Below are 20,935 nucleotides of genomic sequence, written 5' to 3'. Positions count from 1 at the left end.
CCCTGGCTCATGGTATCATATACTTATGTGAGATAATTTCTCTTCATGGTTGCTAGTGGCAACCACATGGAGATGTTTTCTTTCTCCTTCTCACCCTATCCTGCAACTGGTTTCCTGGTGCAGGTTTATCACATCACTTATTGTTTATATATGTTATCACACCATACGTCGTTCATACATTCTTTACACACACATTTTTCCATATTTTTTTGCTGTGCATCCCATGGCAACACCGCTTTTTTCCGGCACCTGCCTATTTGGTGTTGGTCTATTATATTATACACACTTTATCCAAAAATATATGTTTTATGACATATTCATTTGTGCCGTTTCCCTTGGCAACACTTTCACATATTTTTGTTTTGTCTTTTTGTGTTTTTTTTTTCTTTTTTTTGTGTGCAGTGTGGCACAGAGATTGTCTATTATAGTGTTTGTTTTTCACACAGGATAACACGCATGCACATAATATTTTCACTTACATATTCTTATTTATATTTTATATAACACATATTTAGTTTTATGTCTTTTTACTTTTATTCATCACTTTAGCATATTTGCACATTTATTTAATCTTTTACCAATCTTGGGTTTACAAAATGTTATATGAAATTTTTCTGTTGTGTATCTGAACCATATTTCTGTTATATATACTTACCTGTATGAACTCTAGGCTGTGCGGTAGTTACATCTGGCCATAGACTGTTTCTCCTACTTAGTATCTATTAAGTATCGCGTCTCTGCAGCTTCCAGGGACACCGAACCCGGTCCGCGCATGCGCCGATGTCTCCTCGGCGACGCGTCTTGTTTTGGATTGCGCGGTCGCGTTTTCCCGGAGTGCTACGGGTGTCACGTGACGGCGCGATTCAATGACGCGGTGCCGGGAGCCGGAAGCTGCTGTGCGGTCGGGCGAGGCATCCGCAGCTGTGGGCTGTTTGAGTGGCGATGGGCCTATGTATATAAGGTAGATACGTCCACATTTATGCACCGTGACCCTGTGATCAAGCGTAACGCGAAACGTGCATTAAGGGAACGTTCTGCATGCGCACAGGTAGAGGGTGGTACTGGTAGGACTAGCACTGTATGCACTTTATTATGGGTTTGGGTTTTTCTTTGCTGCTAACTGTTTCAGCTTTGGAGGGTGGATGGTGGTTTTAAAGGGGGCATGCAATATTATTCTGTGTGGCCAATGTGGCATGCATTTTTTTCTGCAGCCACTTTTGCACCTATGCACTTAATTACCGAACATTACGTTTTTGGCCTGGTCATAGCATTTTCTCCCCCTGCCCCATCCCTTTTTACATTTTATCCAAACTTAGCATCTGTACCTTCCCTTGTAGTAAACTAAAATAAAAAAGCACAAACGGATGCGCTCCGTATTGTAACACCAAAGGTGAGTTGGTAACGCTAAGTGTGAATTGCGCTTACCACATGAAGTTGTACTCCAACCAAGTACAACAATGGAACAGGGCGTATCATCAAAGTGTCTCTGCAGCTTCGTCCTGCTGAAATAAAATCACGATAAAAGCAAGCAATCTCCAGGTAGCAGAGCGGGATCAATGGAAGCGCTGACACCAGATAAGAAGTTAAAAGGATTTATTTCCCATAATGCAACTCGTTTCACGGTCACCAGCTTCCTCAGGCCTGAGGAATGGGAAATTATGGGAAATAAATCCTTTTAACTTCTTATCTGATGTCAGCGCTTCCATTGATCCCACTCTGCTACCTGGAGATTGCTTGTTTTTATCGTGATTCCCTTGTAGTAGTCCTGGGAGAAAAACATACAATTTTTCTTTCTCCAGCCAGTATACTCCACCAAATACCTGTGGGCATTATATTCCTGTTGTTGTTCTGTGTATTTATATGTTTTTTAAATGTAATGTGTCTATTGTTACAATAAAGAATATGGGATTATCATGACCATGTTTGTTGAGTCTACCAACTTTTTGTAGGATATATGTTGATTTGGGTAGCATTTACCGTAATTGCGGATTGTTCTTTGTAGGAGTATATTATATGGGGGAGACTCTGAGGGGTCCCATAGGTCAACCTTGGTCACATGGTCACTGATAACTCCCCAGGGCACAATCCCATGACAACAGGTCTCAAAGCTATAACACATTTGTTTTTACATTACACTGCATAACAAAGGCATTTAAGGGAAAATTAAGTACATGGGGTGCATGGGGGGCTGGGAAGGGGGTCCAGGGGTCACTGTCTGGAGTCTGCCAGACAAGGCAGCTAGGGTACAGGGATGCAACTCCTGTACTGGGCCACCACACTGATGCCTGCAGTGCTGAACACTCTCTTTGATTCTACACTGAAGGGTGAACAAGAGAGAAAACTCATGGTAAACCTGGCAAGCTCTGAACAATGATCTAACTTAGAGACCCAGAATTTCATGCAGTCTGATGGTGTCAGAGAAAGGGCTTAGCTTAGGTATGCAACTACCTGGTTGTTCAGGTGACAGTTTATATCAATTTGGGGAGGATTCATGTCAGGGTGGAATACCAAATGTAAAAACTTTGTCATCATATACTCCAAAGTAAATATGTTGCCTCTTGAGGTAGTGTTGGCAGAGGGAGTGGAGTGTTGACTCAGCAGGGAGAAGAGAGTGCACATGGCAAACTGGCTCACTAGCTTCTCTCTGTAAAAATCCAATTTATTTTCCTACCAATGGTCTTAGAGTGTGGCAATCCAGTGCTCATTCTCTTTCCTTCAAGTGCACAATATGCCTGTCAATGCCATGTAGGCATACAGCTCGACATCCTTGCCAGCTTTTCTCATGGCCCAGCTTGTTTTGTCTCCATCCCATACTACCAAGGTGGGTCATCATGGTCCTTGTCATCATCATCATTGTCACCTTGTGTAGGTTCCTTGGCAGTGGCGTCTCCAGCTTTTTCCTTTGGGGGGGGGCACACTTTGGCCAATTATAACAACGCTCTGTTTACACGCTGTTGTCAAAAATTATCTCTGAGCTGTGGCAGTGTAGGAGGAATGAAGCTCCCATTGACTTCAAATGCATTTTCAGCATGTGTCCACATAGAGGTGTCATGTCACTTATTTTCTGTACAGTTTCCTGTCAAACTTTAACATAGGTAGGACAATTTCCCATGATAGACACATGAACCTCTAAATAAATCATAAAGTCACTAAGTAATACCGATATATAAGGAAGAATATTATCATCATACCTATTACCATCATACTGTTACTGACCAAATCCTGTATATTGAGACTAATATTACCAATAATACTTGTATATAAGAAGGAATATTATCACCATTCATATTAATATCATATTGTTACTGGCCAAATCCTGTAAACTGAGACCAATATTACCAATAATACCAGAAAACAAGGAGGAATATCATCACCATACATATTACCGCCATACTGTTACAGAAGAAATTCTGTATACTAAGATGAATATTACCAATCATGCCAGTATACAAGGTGGTATATTATCGCAGCGGGTTGCAGGGGGTTTCTATGGGAGCACTGAAAAAGTCCTAACTACAGCACTCGGGAATCATCGGCACTCTCATAGAAATGAATGGAGGCGTGCCGTCTACCAGTAGACAACTCACGCTCTTTTCTGTGAGAGTCGGGGTCCCGTCCTGGAGATCTCTGGGGGTCCCAGTGCTCGGATTCTTGCGATCAGCTACCTATCCCCTATCCAGTAGATAGAAGAAAAGTTTAGTTTCACCAAAGTTCTCCTTTAATGACCTAATCTGTATACTGAGATCAATGTTATCAATAATACCAGCATACAAGGAGAAAGTATTCCCCCCCATACAGTGAGCATATAGTTGTAGATATCAGCTCTACACATGCTCTGTTACATCAGATTGGTTACATCAGATGATGTCTCTCTGAGTCGTTACTTTTCTTTCCCTTTTCTTCTCCATCCGGTTCAGAACATCATGACGATTTCTTCCAGTCACAGCTGTAGGTAGGTCCCCATGTAGATAGCTGCCCTATGTATGCAGTTACTTTCTTTTAGGCCATTGCACCCTTCTATGAGTAGGAGTTACTCCCTCTAGGTAGGTCCCATTGTAGATAGTAGCCCCCCTTTATATAGTTGAAGCCCCTGCATATAGTTTCAGCCCCCCTTATATAGTAGTAGCAGCCGCCGCCCACCCCTATAAAATAGTAGCAGCCTCAATTTAAGTAGTAGTAGCAGCAGTGCACCCTAGGTAGTAATAGTAGAAGTCCCCTTTAGATAGTAGCAGTAAAAGACCCCTTTAGGTAGTAGTATCAGCAGCCCTCTTTAGTTAGTAGTATCAGTGACTCCCGTTAGGCAGCAGTATCAGCAGCCCCCTTTATACTGTAATTGTAGCAGCAGCAGCAGCAGCATTCTCCTATAGGTAATAATAGCAGCAGCCCCCTTTAAAGGGGTAATCCACCATAAGGTGATTTTAGTCCGTAATTGGCAGACAGTAATGGACATGCTTAGGAAGGCAAAAGAATACAAGGCTTCAGAGGGAACCTGGCTCCACTTAGGTGGTTGTTCAGCGCCGTGGAGCCGGGTTCCCTCTGAAACCTTTTATTCTTTTGCCTGATATTTACCGGAGGGCAGCAGACGACCTAACCTATTGCTATGCCTACATCATTGTTGTGTATGAAGTTGCACAACCACCCAGGGTGAGCAATTTATTTATATAATTACCTCACCATTGGATCGCAAACGTTACTACTCTATGGAGCGCCTGTTTTCCTTATGCTTAGGAAGCATCTGTGATTGTCTTGTGGCTAAATGGCTATGTTGTGAGATTACCATAATACTGTGGCTAGCTTTTTGTGAACTGGCATTTCTTGTTGGAATTTTCTTCTTTTGCTAACAAATCCCATAATTCCATTTTCCTCCTTCCCACACATCAGCCCCCCCACCCATTGAAACATAAATGGTCTGCATCCGTGCAAAAGACCTGTTATTTTCAATCAGGGTGCCTACAGCTGTTGCATTGGTGCAGATTGATCTCCCCTTTTAAATAGTAATAGCAGCAGCCCTCTTAAAGTAATAGTAGTGGCACATTATATATACATCTGATAAGGATGACCCTTATGTTTCTGATGACTGATCAATATATTAATACTGATATGCCATTGCTGATGCTCGAAAAAAAATATTTATTACCTACCCCTTAACCCATATACCCAGCTTGCTATCTGCTAATGACTTAGATGGAGGCCTTGGGATGACGCCAGCAGGAACGAGATAAGGAGTAAAAAGACAAAATATCTGACGGAGAGAGAACTCTGGAATTTCCCGATAGAGGAGCTTCTGCCAAGAAATGGATGCTAGATATGCTAATAAATACAGACGCAATACTCAAACAACCAATCAAAATGTAACATGATGATTTTGACGTAATAACTAAACCTCCTCTTTCCTCCAAATGTAAAAACTAATGTGTTTCCATGCAATAAAGTTAACTCACAATGGAAACTCTCATGAGAACTTCTTGGGAACAGCTGAGTTTTCCTGCTGAGAAAGAGTTTATACCAACTTCTTGTCTGGTTTATATTTCTTGTGTCGACAATCAGCAGTATACAGCAGCAGTCAATGACATTTGAAAGCCTCACCTCAAGCCATCCTTGACACATCCATCCATCATAAATACACCTCCTCCCTCAATCCCCTGTCCACTCATCCTCCTGACTTGCGGCCGCAATGGAAATCAGCACGGCGGCTTCGTGCTGATAAGATGCCAGGGATGAAGGGTGGTCGGATGCAGCAATCACAGATAGGAGCGCTTACTCCTATTCAATCCGCTGCAGTGTAGATTCTTCACTTCTTTACCCAGTGTGGGAAACTTAGGTAGGGACACCTCACTGGCTAAGAACAGACATGCATGCCTGCGCAGGGCAAGTCTGCTCCCAGCGGCCTGTCTGCTCTTAAAGGGGCAGTGTCACTGCTCACTCTGAACCATGATGTGCCCGCAGCCAGAGAAGGGGCAGAGCATCTGGAGCCGCAAACGTCAAAAATAAATAAAGAAATAAAAAACAAGTCGAGTTAGGCAGACGGTCAGTCTGGCCCTGGGGGCAATTAACTGCTGATTAGCCATACACAAGCTTTCCTGTACATAGCCAGCAAATCCCTAAGAGCACCACAATATCTCAAGAAACATTTAATGACAAGATTTAGCACATGTGCCATAGAGGAAGGCAGGTGTCAGAAGTTAAACCTTATCGGAGCAACCATGGATGTTTCACTACAAATTCATTGTCTTGTTGCAGTGGAGCCTCATAGAGCAGTTGACTCTGTAAAAGGGCCAGAAAAGGCATACATTGGCCCTGCTCATAACTACTACTTGAAGTATATACTGCGGCATGCACTGTGCTGCGCACCGACAAGTGCATGGAGTGGCTCACTCTCTCCACCACAAAATAATGGTGACTAGGCTTGCTCCACCTGGGCTGGGCACACCCCATCAGTTGCACGCATTCCGCCTGCCAGTGGACGTCTCCCCGGGAAAAACCTTTTTCCGGCAACCAGGCTCCAGGACATTGCTGGTAAGATAATTGAGGGGAAAAAAAGTAACCAGCGCTCAGGAGGATATTAGTGAGAAAGACAAAAGCAATAGGAAATGAGGCTGTAACTTACTTCAAGTTGGGGAGATGCAAAGTTATTTCACATACCCCCCTCCAGGATAGCGCGCAATATAGTCAGGTATCTTCAATCAGTCATGGGAACAGAGGGATGAGTCTGCGGCATATTTTCATGAAGTTTATTTGCGACACGTTTCTGAGGTTAAAAAAGGCTTCCGCCACCTCCTTCATCAGGCATAACATAAATAATAATACCATGGTTTCTATACAGGGTAATTACTTACCGGATGTTTCACCATCGCTCTCGGCGCTCCCCCATGCTTCTGGTGTAATCACATGGTCTGCATTCCTCCAATCACGCGACATCTGGCGGACGTCAGGTCACCTGACTCGCCGTGCGTTCCACCGACGTCACTTCCTGTAACCGTGGAACGCATAAGGAAACCCGGCACCGGAAATTGTGGCGCAGAGAACGGCAAGTGTAACAATAAAGTTAAGACTTATATCATTATAAAATACATTTCCATTATATCCATATGCAATTACCTAGGTAATAAAATGTTAACCAATTTCCGGTCCCGGGTTTCCTTATGCGTTCCACGGTTACAGGAAGTGACGTCAGTGGAATGCACGGCGAGTCAAGTGACCTGACGTTTGCCGGATGTCGCGTGATTGGAGGAACGCAGACCATGTGATTACAGCGGAAGCATGGGGGAGCGCCGAGCGCCGCATGGAGCGTGGAGAGCGACGGTGAAACATCCAGTAAGTAATTACTCAGTATGCATATAAACCATGGTATTATTATTTATGTTATGCCTGATGAAGGAGGTGGCGGAAGCCTTTTTAACCTCAGAAACGCGTCGCAAATAAACTTAATGAAAATATGCAGCAGACTCATTCCTCTGTTCCCATGATTGATTGAAGATACATAGGCTATATTACTATCCTGGAGGAGTGTATGTGGAATAACTTCGCATCCCCCCAACGTGGAGTAAGTTACAGCCTCGTTTCCTATTGCTTTTGTTTTTCTCACTAATATCCTCCTGAGCGCAAAACGGCAGGAAATGAATTAACAACCTTCTATTAGTACTAGAAATCAAGTCATTAAGAACCCCCCCAATAAGCACACTGTAGGGCTGAATACAAAAGGAAAGTCAAGGTGGTCAGCCAAAAAACCCATCACCTTCCTCCTGAAGGCTGAAATTACAGGACACTCCCATAATGCATGCAAGAAGGTACCAACCTACGAGGAACATCTAAAACAGAGGTCAGATGGAGTTGGTCCAAAACGCTTAAGCTTAGCAGGGGTATAATACAACCTCAAAACTTATCTAGATTGGATCAGCATATCTCTGCTGCTGACCACAGTAGCATAATGGGAGCCCTCCACCTCCTTCCACTGACACTATGACAGGTCCGGGATATCAGCCACCCATTTAGAAAAGGCCAGGGCAAAAGGGCAGGGCCCCAGTGACTGGAGAAGGGCATAGGACTGGGTGAGAGGTTTAGAGATATCTGTGGTGCCCAGGAGAAGCTTTACCTCAGAAAACACCGGTGTAAACGTCAGGGAACCAAACTTGACTCCATGAGCACCTCAAAAACTGGCCTCCTGTAACTCAAGCAGGTGAGGTAGATGTACATTCCCCCACAAGGGTGCCCTAGGAGATACCAGAGGCAGCGGAAATTTACTCGACACCGCGGACCAAACATTAGCTACAGTTAACAGAGGGATAGGGAAGAAATAGCTAGAGTGATACCTGTAGAGTGTATTGGTCAGAGCTTCATATGATCCCATAATCGAACCAGCCAGGGCTGTCGACGAGTTTGTCAAATCCAGGTTGATCCACCACGCTGCATAGACCAACTGGGAGGCAAGAAAAATAGTTATAGACATCAGGGGTAGCTAAGCCTCCACATTGTTTGGGGGCCTGGAGAAGGGCCCAACCGAGTCTGGGAGGCTTTCCCTGCCAGTGGAAGGATCCCAGAGCACAGCACAATGCATTGAAATACCTCCTGGGGGGAATGAGAGGGGACAGGTGAAATAGATATGGTAAATTAGGGAGGTAAATCATTTTAAAAATATTGATCCTGCCCGCCAAGGTTAGAGGGAGTGCAGACCATGCAAGCAGTCGGTCCACAGTGGAGTGCAGTAGTGGCTCCAAGTTAAGCGGCATATAATCGGCGTATCCTCCACTCCCATGTATCGAAAACGAGGAATCACCTGCACCCCAGCCGGGAGGGAGGACTAGAGAGGGACCCCAGTAGAAAGCGCCATCAGGGAGGATTTAGCCCAGTTAACCTGCAGGCCTGAAATTGCACCAAATTGGGTAGGTAAGTCCATAAGGGACAGAAGGGACACCTCAGCATTTGCCATATACAGCAGAGTATCATCAGCGTACAAGGAAACTTTTTCCACAATAGACCCCCTGGGAATGCTGCATATATCCGGATCCTTCCAAATGGCAGCCGCCAACGGCTCTATAAATAAAAAGGGAGAGAGCAGAAACCCCTGCCTCATCCCTCGACCCAGGGAGAATGGGGCGCAAACATCTAAGTTAGTATGGATCCGGGCCCTAGGCTTATCATACAGCAGGCGAACCCATGCACAAAAGCGTTGACCAAACCAAAAGGACGCCAACACTTCCCAGAGATAAGGCCACAAAACCGAATCAAAGGCTTTATAGATGTCCAGGCTCACTACTACACCTGTGGGAAAGCCCCTGTCTACAGCCGCTATGTTGAGCTGCAGGCGTTTCACATTAACATCAGTTGCCCTACCTGGCATAAACCCGGTTTGGTCAGGATGAATGATAGCACCGACAACTCCATACAAACGAGTAGCCAGGACTCTAGCCACAGGATCCTTCCCGGGTTTAGGAAGCACGACAATGAGCGCTTCCCTCATAGAAACCGGAATGGCATCAGGCATAGCTATGGAGCGAAACAATTTACACAGAATAGGGACCAGACGCTCCTCATTCACCCTAGGGAGATATTAGCCTGAGCTACCTCCTCCACTGTGAACGGGGTACAATGCCTCAGCCTGAGCCGGCCCAAGCTTGGGGAGAGACAAATCCTGCAAGAAGGAGAGAATCTCCCCCTGACAAGGCATAGAGGGGGCAAAATATAGGGATTAGTAGAAGCCTTGAAAACAGCATTTATCCCCTGGGGATCCGTAACTACCACCCCATCATTCCCTTGATACAAGGAATAGAGGCCATCAGGCGAGTAGCCTTAGCCAAATATGCCAATAATTTACCATTCTTATCACCAAATTCGAACAAGGCAGCCTCCCTATCCACTAATTTCAATTGGACCCTATCTTTCTGGACAACTAGCAGAGATCTCTGAGCCTTAGCCAACGCCCTCTCATTATTGGGGAACGGATTCCTAACATACTCAGCCTCCAAAACTCCCACCTTCTGGAACAGTGCGCTCTCCATGGCCGACCTAAGCCTCAGCTGACCTGCAACACCCGCAATGAAAGCTCCCCTAATCGTGGCCTTGTATGCATCAGACTGCACTAAAGGATCAGGATAGTCAGTATTATGTTCCCAGTTTTCACTGTGAGCTACCCCTAAAGCCTCCACAACCACCTCAGCCTGTAGCCAGCCAGGGTGCATGCACCATATACAGGAAGGGGGGTAGGGCCAAGGTGAAAAACTACCACTATGCTGCCATAGTGGTCTGAGATCCTCCTAGAGCTGTAGGAAACGTCTCTTTCCGCCGGAAGAAGATCCTCAGACGCCAAAGCCAGATATTTATGAGAAAACGACCTATGGGCCATGGAGTAGAAGGAGAATGAGGACCCAGTAGGGTATTTCCACCTCCAGGGGTTAGTCAAGCCCAAAGTCAACCGTCAGGTATTGAGCGTAGATGAGCCATGGTCAGCAGCCGTGGTGCGGTCGAGAACTGGATCAGGAACCACATTGAAATCTCCTACAAAGTGGACAGGTTCAGAGGGAAAATAAAGCAGTTCATTAGTAATAAGCTCCAGGACTGAGACTTGAAAAGGTGGGGGCACATACACAGCGACAAGGACAAAGGAGACAGACCGCAGGGAGCAGTGTAAATGGACAAACCTCCCAAATTGATCCCAGGCAACCTGAGAAACAACCAACGGCAGGGTTTTGGTGATCAGCACGGAAACCCCCCTAGCATATGTGGAGTAGGTAGCATGGTAACCCCTCGCAATCCAGGCCCTTTTAAGGGCCAGGACCTTCTGGCCAGTAACATGGGTCTCTTCTAGGCAGATAATGTGAGGAGACTGACGCTTAACAAAATCAAGGCAAAAGGCCCTTTTAAACTTAGAATTGAGCCCCCTGACGTTCCAACTAACCACCTTTAAAATCCCCATCTTGATACAGAATACCATTAAGAAACAGGAGGGACCAACTCAGGACTAGGACCAGGGAGGATTGAGCACCGGGAGCACACACCCCACTCACCCAACAGACAGACAAACACAGACATAGCACATACACAGAACAGAAAAACAAATGCAACAAAGCAAAATTTTAACAACTCCTTGAAAACGCTGTCAAACACTAACCGGGACATACTAAACCGTTGATCCCTAACAAAGTGCAGACCTATACCCAATACTTTAACCACTATGGGTGCCCAAAGACGCAGAGGAAGACTAGTATAAAAAAAAAAAAACCCTCCCACCACCCCAGCAGAAACAAATACAGCCGGTAACTAAAAACTAACCCAAGAGGACCTAGGGACACAGGAACCTATGGAGGCCCTACACCAAGAGCTGACTCCTTAACAAATAGCTACAACTTTCACGAAGAACAGTCATCAGCAGGCCAGACCAGAACAGCTCAGTCCGGCGGTCTGGCAGGGGGGCAGCATCAATCCAATGAAGAGCCTCGGTAGGAGAAGTAAAGAACTTGGTGGAAGTCCCATCTACCACTCGTAGATTTGCAGGATACAGAATCGAATAACAATGGCCCTTGGCTCGCAGCTTCACCCGGACCTCCATGAACTGCACCCGCTGCTTGTGAAGTTCAATTGAAAAATCAGGGTAAAAGGACACTCTGCTCCCATCACAAATTTCGTCTTTGATGCGCACAGCCCTGAGGATGGCAGCTCTGTCCTTGAAATGGAGAAGCTTGGCCAGGAAAGGACGAGGAGGGCTGCCAGGAGGAGGAGGCCGGGTCCTCATCCGGTGAGCCCTCTCAACAGAAAAGTATAGAGATAAAGTGTCTGCTGGAAGAATCTCCTACAACCAGGTTTCCAGGAACAGCACAGGCTCCTGCCTCTCAACTTTTTCAGGAAGGCCCACAAGGCGGATATGATTGCGCCTCAGGCAGTTCTCCATGTCCTCCAGAAGGCTTAACACCCCGGTGACCTGTCTCTGCAGCGAATCAACCTGCTTCAGGAGCAGGTGCAGAGCATCTTCCACCATAGAAACTCTGCGCTCCACCTCCTCAGTGCGCTCACGGATCTTTTGTGTTTCATGTCGGAGTATAACAAACTCCTGCCTCAGTTCATCAACCCTGGTCCCCATGATGGACTGACAGGATGTAAAAGCAGCCAGAAGTTCAGAAAATTGCTGATCCAGCACCACGGCATCATAAATTGGACAAGCAGGCTGTTGCTGCTGAGGAGACAGAGAGCCCTCGAAGAAAGACAGCGGAGGGTAAGGAGATGCCCCCCAGGGTGATCTAGATCCCGGGAGAACTGGCTCAGCACCTTTGACACTTGCTCAGACACCTTAGCTGCCAACAGAGTTTGAGCACCAGGACCCAAGAGTGAGGGGCCTTGAGAACGGGAGGACCCCTCATCAGAGGAGGCCTCCTCATCAGAGGTCAGTCTTGGAGCTTCAACATTTAGTTTTGATTTCTTATGCCTCTGGCTGCCTCTGGGGCTGCCCATGGTCAGCAGGGCTAGACAGAGAACAGGTAGAAAGTCCCTAGGGCCCACTTTAAGGGATGCAGCAGAGCAGGAAACAGGGTAGCTGCCCCACCTCACAATCACCCTAAATTGTTGGCTGATGAATCAGGACTCCTTCTGGGCGATGTCCCTAATGGCACCCGCTCCACCCCTAGTTTATTTATGAAAAAAAAATGCATAGAGTTCCCCGTATTTTTATTCTCAGCCAGATACCAACCAAGCAGCAACAGCCTGATGTTACCAGGGTGGGCGAGGACCATTGTTACTGGCTCTCCCCAGCCTATATAATGCCAGCCTGTTACCGCCTAGGCCCAGAAGCACCGTTTTGACGCTCCGGGCCTGTGGCGGTGGGTACCGGGGTAATAATTGGAGGTTTGCACTAGCTGTTTTTCTGGCTAACGCTAAGCCCCGACTTAGTAATGGATTCTGTCAATAAATAGCCTCCACTACTAAGCCAAAAAATTTATAAAAAAAAAAAAGACACAACACATTGGAAAAATTATTTTATTTTAAAAAACATTCCCCCACAGCCCTCATTAACCATTTTATGAAAAGAAAAAAATCCAGTTTATCCTCTGCATACACAGATCTGAAACAAGAAGAAGAAAAAAACACCAAAAATTGGTTAGGACATTTTTCGCACTCTCCGCTGGGGAGAGCACCCATTATGCAATGTCTACCCAAACAGGGAGCCTCCAATTGGTGCAAAACTACAACTCCCATCATGCCCAGACAGCCTTTGGATGCCTGGGGATGCTGGGAGTTGTAGTTTATCAACAGCTGGATTCTCCCTGTCTGGGAAGACACTGCCAGAAGGGTCTGTTCACATTATACAAAACGGACAATGTGAACAGAGCCTCAGACTTACCAGCCTGGCTCCCGTCTGAAGCTCTGCCTCCTAATGACGTCATCACTAGGGGGCGGAGCTACACAGACCCAGCGGGGACTGGAGGGAGGTAAGGGGACTTCGTCATCTTCTGTATACACTATATACAGCTACTGTGGGGATCAAAATTTGGGCACCCCAGGTAAAAGTTTGTATTAATGCGCATAAAGAAGCCAAGGAAAGATGGAAAAATCTCCAAAAGACATCAAATTACAGATTAGACATTGTTATACTATATCAACAAAATTTTGATTTTATTTCCATTTACATTTACACTTTCAAGATAACAGAAAACTAAAAAATGGCGTCTGCAAAAGTTTGGGCACCCTGCAGAAATTATGGCATGCACTGCCCACTTGCAAAGCTGAGACGACCTGCCAGTGTCATGGATTGTTCTCAATCATCATCTGGGAAGACCAGATGATGTCAATCTCAAAGGTTTTAAATGCCCAGACTCATCTGACCTTGCCCCAGCAATCAGCACCATGATTTCTTCTAAGCAGTTGTCTAGAAATCTGAAACTGAAAATAGTTGACGCTCACAAAGCTGGAGAAGGCTATAAGAAGATAGCAAAACGTTTTCAGATGTCAATATCCTCTGTTCGGAATGTAATTAAGAAATGGAAGTCATCAGGAACAGTGGAAGTTAAAGCAAGATCTGGAAGACCAAGAAAAATATCACACAGAACAGCTCTCAGAATTGTGAGAAAAACTATTAAAACCCACGTTTGACTACACAATCCCTCAAGAAAGATCTGGCAGACACTGGAGTTGGATTACACTATTCCACTATAAAGAGATACTTGTACAAATATGGTCTTCATGGAAGAGTTATCAGAAGAAAACCTCTTCTATGTCCTCACCACAAAAATCAGCATTTGAACTTTGCAAATGATCATATAGACAAGCCTGATGCATTTTGGAAACAAGTTCTGTGGACCGATTATGTTAAAATTGAACTTTTTGGCCGGAATGAGCAAAGGTACGTTTGGAGAAGGAGAACAGAATTTAATGAAAAGAACCTCTGTCCAACTGTTAAGCATGGGGGTGGATAAATCATGCTTTGGGGTTGTATTGCAGCCAGTGGCACAGGGAACATCTCACGAGTAGAAGGAAAAATGGATTCAATAAAATTTCAGCACATTTTGAATGCTAACTTGATGCGATCTGTGAAAAAGCTGAAGTTGAAGAGAGGATGGCTTCTACAAATGGATAATGATCCTAAACACACCTTGAAATCCACAGGGGATTACATCAAGAGGCGTAAACTGAAGGTTTTGCCATGGCCTTCACAATCTCCTGACCTCAACATAATTGAAAATCTATGGATAGACCTCTAAAGAGCAGAGCGTGACAGACAGCCCAGAAATCTCAAAGAACTGGAAGAATTTTGTAAGGAAGAATGGGAAAAGAAACCTCAAACAAGAATTGAAAGACTCTTGGCTTGCTAAAAAAAAAGCATTTACAAGCTGTGATACTTGCCAAAGGGGGCAGTACAAGATATTAACTCTGCAGGGTGCCCAAACTTTTGCAGACGCCATTTTTTTGTTTTCTGTTATTTTGAAAGTGTAAATGATGGAAATAAGATCGAACTTTTGTTGACATATTATAAGAATGTCTAATCTGTAATTTGATGCCTTTTGGAGATTTTTCAATCTTTGGCTTCTTTATGCACATTAATGCAAATTTTTACCTGGGGTGCCCAAACTTTTGATCCCCACTATATCTATGGATAGCTGTATATATTGTATACTGCCCAAAGGGTTAACCTACATTGTCCAGCAGTGTAAGTTAACTCTTTCCTTGCCGTGCGGGCATAGCGCACAGCTCAGCAAGGGGTTAAGTGATCCAGCAATGTGTATACTGTATACACATAGCAGGCTCACTGTAAGTTCTTGCTGAGCAGTAGATATGTATATCTATTGCTAAGCATCAGCTGTTCTAAGGAGGATCGCAACAGGTGTCAGGAGTTACACTTGCTGTGAACTTTCCTTAGCTGCAGGTACTACTGCTCCCAACATGGAGTACACTCTGCTCCATGCTGGGAATTGTAGTACCTGCATTAATAGACAGATCACAGCGAACGTAACTTCTGACACCTGTTGCGATCTGTCTATTATTGCAGGTACTACAGCTCCCAGCATGGAGAAGAGTGTGCTCCATGTTGGGAGCAGTAGTACCCACAGTACTCGCTGTGATCCTCCTGTATAATGTATAGATGAGGTCGGCCGCTCTTCTATGGTCCCCTGCACTGACGTATAATATTTCCCACAGAGAGTTGTGATTGGATGAAACCATGTGGCCAATCACAGCTCTCTGCTGGGAATATGAATAGGTGTGCATATATACGGAAGTGCAGGGGACCATAAAAGAGCGTCCGGCCGCATCTATAAATTATACAGAAGGGTCACAAAGGACCCGGAGTGATCTGTCAATTAGTACAGGCACTACTCCCATCATGGAACAGTGTGTTCCATGCTGGGAGTAGTAGTGCTACCTAAAAAATGTAAAAAAAAATAGTGAAAAACACACACACACTACATTTTTTACTATTGTCGGCTACATTTTTTGTGCCCTATCCGCCCACATAAATTGATCCCTGTTTAAAAATTAAAAAAAAAATTTGTTATAAAAAAGACAAATTTCATTAAATAATTTTTTTCCATCACTACTGTTCTTTTTTTTATGGTACCCAATGACATTTTTATAAGAAAAGGTATCTCCATCACTTTTTTTGATCGCCAAAGTTAAACTTCTATGGGAGGAAAACGCCAAGATTTTCTCCCAAAAAAGGCTAAAGTCTCAACAAGAGGTCGTTTTTGAAAAAACTGCCAAGGAGCCTAAAATAGCAGAAAAATGCCAAAAGGATTTAAAATAACGCCAAACTGAAAAATGCCAAGTGGATATGGCATCTTGCAGTTCCCTATTGACTTGCAGCTGACATCTGGCTGCAGCGTTTTTTCACAAAAGTGGCCTAACACCAGCATTTTAGGGAAAACAATCACATTTTTCATTTTCAAGTCCCACGTTAATGAAAGTTCGTCAATCACATGTGGGGTGTAAAGGCTCACTGTACCCCTTGTTACGTTCCTTGAGGGGTGAAGTTTCCCAAATAGTGTGCCATGTGTTTTTTTTTTCTGCTCTGGCAACATAGGTCTTCCTAAATGCGACATGCCCCCTAAAGATAACATGGAAAAGCAAAAGCACATATAGGTGCACACCAAAGCTATCTCATCAATGCTTTATTAAAGTGCATAGCATAAATTGGACCACATATTTAAAAACACTAAAAACAAGGGGGCCAGATGACTCACAGCCTCCCTTAGCCACAAAGGGGAACTTCAGTTTCCTGGTGGCTCCTCAACAGGGACACCCGCCTGTCCCAATAGTGCAATAAACACTGTCCCTCTTAGACCAATGAACCCCTATGCATAGTAACACCTAAGTAAATACACGATTGCACAATCAGTAGCAGCTGCATTAATATTAGCTCATTCAAAGTAAAGTGCACGGTCAAGGGAAATAAAATACATCACAATATAGTAAAGGGTGTGGGTGTCCCCCGAAAAGGTTCCCACGCGTTCCGTCACTCCAAGTGATTTTCTCAGGGACACATGTTACTCGGGGGGCATTTTCTCATTTTACCCCTTGTAAAAATGAATGGGGCTAGGAGAACATGTTAGCGTAAAAAATGGAGATATTGAATTTCTCCTCCACTTTGTCAGCTTTATGATGCCAACATAAAGTAGACATATTGTATATTTGAATCAATTCATAATTTATTTGGCATGTCCATTTTCCTTACAAGCAGAGATCTTCAAAGTTAGAAAAATACAAATTGCTCAAATTTTTCTGGAAATTTGGAAATTTTTCACTAAGAAATGATACAATGAAAATATACTACTAACATAAAGTAGACTATGTAAGAAAAAACAGTCTCAGAATTAAATTAATAAGTAAAAGTATCCCAGAGTTATTAATGCATAAAGTGACAAGGACCATAGCATTTTTTGCAAATCTGACCACTATGGTCAAAATGGGCTTCATCCTTAAGGGGTTAAAAGTATTCAATCCACATTGCTGGTACTGTTATATATCGCAAAAATTCTGTATGCAAACCTCTCTTACTTTTGAATTTTATTCAGGCAGAAAGTTAGTTGTTTTAAGCTATTTAAGGACATTTGTTATCTCTGAGCTACCCACCCCAACAACAGTTATCAGTAAATAGCCTAAAATAAACTAATTCCAAATCTATAATTTTTATCTGTTCACTCCCTTGCATTTCCCTGCTGTAAGTCTGCGAAGCACAGTAGTCTCAGGAGTCCTCTCCATAACGCTGTTGAGATTAGTAGCCCTATCTATGCACCAGCATGCAATGCATGTCCTATTTGCAGGATTACAATAAGGGAATGCAAGTGATTAGAAAGATAAAAATTACAGATTCTAAATCAGTGTCTTTTAGGTTATTTACTGGGGCGGGGAATCCCATTAATCCCTTGCTGACATTGGATGTAAAAGTATGGCTTGGTAGCCTGTGTCTTAACGCACCTTGTCATTTATTTTGTCTATGAAACGAGGGCAAGAGCATCTTGCACACACTCACAGTCAATGACATACATCATTGATCACACCTAAATGACAGCTCCAGTCCCCAATCCACACCCTCTGCAGAATATCAGAATATCAGAACAGTTTCAATAGCAGTCAGAGGCTGGAATTCCATTTGTTTTTTTTTTTCCAGCCTTATTTTCACTGAAAGAAACACCAGAAAAAACGCCAGTGCAATTTCCTGCGTCTGACGTTTTTTTCTGACGTTTTTGCATTTGAGTTGAAATAGCATTTTTGGCCCCTTTGGGTTTTTTTTTTTTCAAAATGTGTTGGGTACCAAAAAAAAAAAAAAGGATGCAGTAGGAACGTGAAAAAAATTATTTAAGGAAATTTTAATTTTTTATAATGAACTTTTAATTAATTTTTAATTGTGTGTATGTGTGTTTCACTTTTTTTCTCTATTATTATTATTATAATTTTTTTTAATTTTTACGTAGTACTACTACTCCCAACATGGAACAGACTGTTCCATGATGGGAGTAGTAGTACCTATACTAATAGACATATCGCCCCGGGTGTCAATCCTGACACCCGATGTGATCGTCCATAAAATAGCAGAGATGCGGAGAGGCTCTAAACAGCGCTCGCATCTCTGCTCTGTACTCCGGCCAGTGATGTGAAAAGAACATCACTCATTCATATTTTCCACCCAGAGTGGGGATTGGCCCGATGGTTGCAGCCAATCACCGCTCTCAGAGGGAAATATGAATAAGTGATGTTCTATTCACATCACTGGCCGGAGTATAGTGCAGAGATGGGGAGCGCAGGAGAAAGCAGCTCTGCATCTCTGCAATAGATAGGACGATGGCATCGGGTGTCAGGAGTGACACTTGCTGTGATCTTTCCTTAACTGCAGGTACTACTACTCCCAACATGGAGCACACTCTGCTCCATGTTGGGAGCTGTAGTACCTGCAGTTAAGGAAAGATCACAGCGGATGTCACTCCTGACACCCGCTATGATCCTTCTGTATAATATATAGATGCTGCCGGCCGCTCTTCTATGGTTCCCTGCATTGACGTATATATACACCTATTCACATTTCCCACAGAGAGTTGTGATTGGCTGGAACCATCTGGCCAATCACAACTCTCTGCGGGAAATATGAATAGGTGTATATATACGGCAGTGCAAGGGACCATAGAATAGCGGCCGGCCGCATCTATACTTTATACAGGAGGAGAACATCGGACCCGGGGCGATCTGTCAATTAGTACAGGTACTACTACTCCCATCATGGAATAGTGTGTTCCATGCTGGGAGTAGTAGTACCACCTTAAAAAAAAAGAAAAAAAAAGTGAAAAACACTCACACACTACATTTTTATTATTGTCGGCTATATTTTTTGTGCCCTGCCCGTCCACATAAATTGATCCCTATTTAAACATTTATAAAAAATGTTGTTGGAAAAAATTCAATTTAACGAAATTTATCTTTTTTATATCACTACTCTATATTTTTTTTTATTATTATTTTTTAATGGTACCCTACAAAATTTTATTAAAAAAGGTATCTCCATTACTTTTTTGGATCTCTAAAGTCCAAAAGAGAACAAAAACAGCCTGCAAGAATGCCAAAGGTAAAACCCACATGGCGTTTTTCTTGGCATTTTTTCACTCCCATAGACTTCTAGGGAAAAATCTCCCATAGATTTCAGGGAAAAAACCACCATAGGCTCAACATGCTGCGATTTTGCAAAACTGCCAAGGAGCTGAAAAATGCCCCAAAAGAGTGAAAAAAGGCCAAAAGGATAAAAAAAAACACCAAACTGAAAAACGCCAAGTGGAAAAAGAATTTTGTGATTTCTCATTTATTTACAGCTAACATCTGGCCGTAGTGTTTTTTTTGTCCGGAAGCAGAATTGGTGTTTTTCTTGGCGTTCCCCCCCCCCCCCCCCCCAAAAAAAAACAAGTGGAATTCCAGCTAGAGGCCTTCACATAGCCTCTACTATATGCCTCTGCTATGTAATCTACTAATAGCATAGCATTGATCAGTGTTATCGGCGGTCGATTGCTCCAGTCTGGATTTCAGGCTTGGAGCAATCAATCGCCGATCGGACACTGAGGAGGAAGGTAGGGACCCTCCTCGTGTGTCCTCAGCTGATTGGGAGACTGCAGTTACCCCGATCAGCCTGACTGAGCGGCCAGGAATGCTTTTTTTTTTTTTACTTTAGATGCGGCTATCAACTTTGATTGCCGCGTTTAAACGGTTAATAACGGGCATCACCATGATTGGTGATGTCCGGTACTAGCCACGGGTCCTGGCTACCGTTAGCCGCTGGGACCAACCCAATATGATGCAGGGTCACCGCGTGACTCCGTGTTATTTCGTGGGAGCGGGCTCAGGGCATATAGGTTAATAGAAATAATTTACAAATCTGTTTAACTTTCTACCAACAGTTGATTTGTAAAAAAAAATTTTCCACCGGCTTACACATTTAAAACACAAGAATGAAAACTTTCTGTCCTTAGGCTAAAACACCAAGAAAAATGCCAAACCTGCCACATGGTGTGTTTTCAGTCACAAAATGTTGTGGCCAGATGTTAGCTGTAAATCAATGAGAAATCGCAAAATTTCTTTTCCACTTGGCGTTTTTCAGTTTGGCATTTTTTCATTCTTTTTGGCATTTTTTCATTCTTTTTTTGGCATCTTTCAGCTCCTTGGCAGTTTTTCAAAAACATAGCATGTTGAGCCTATGCCGTTTTTCTCCCATAGAAATCTATGCAGTTTTTTTGGGGTGTTTTGTCACCTGTGAAGAAAAGGGACTGTTCCCAGGAAAGGCTGTAAAAACTGCCAAAGCGACAAAAATGCTATTTCCACACAAATGAGAAAATGCCAGAAAAAACGCCAAACGCGGGAAACTGCACTGACGCTTTTCTGGTGTTTTTTTTTCCCCACAAAAAAATGCAAGACTCAGAACAAAGTGGAAACTTAGCCTTAGAGCGGGGTACCTGTTAGATCCCACAAAAAAAACAAAAAAACATTT

The sequence above is a fragment of the Hyla sarda genome, chromosome 2, assembly GCF_029499605.1.
Source record: "Hyla sarda isolate aHylSar1 chromosome 2, aHylSar1.hap1, whole genome shotgun sequence".
NCBI classification, from domain to species: Eukaryota; Metazoa; Chordata; class Amphibia; order Anura; family Hylidae; genus Hyla; species Hyla sarda.
The sequence above is the reverse complement of the archived record's forward strand: the minus strand, read 5'-3'. Positions refer to the sequence as shown.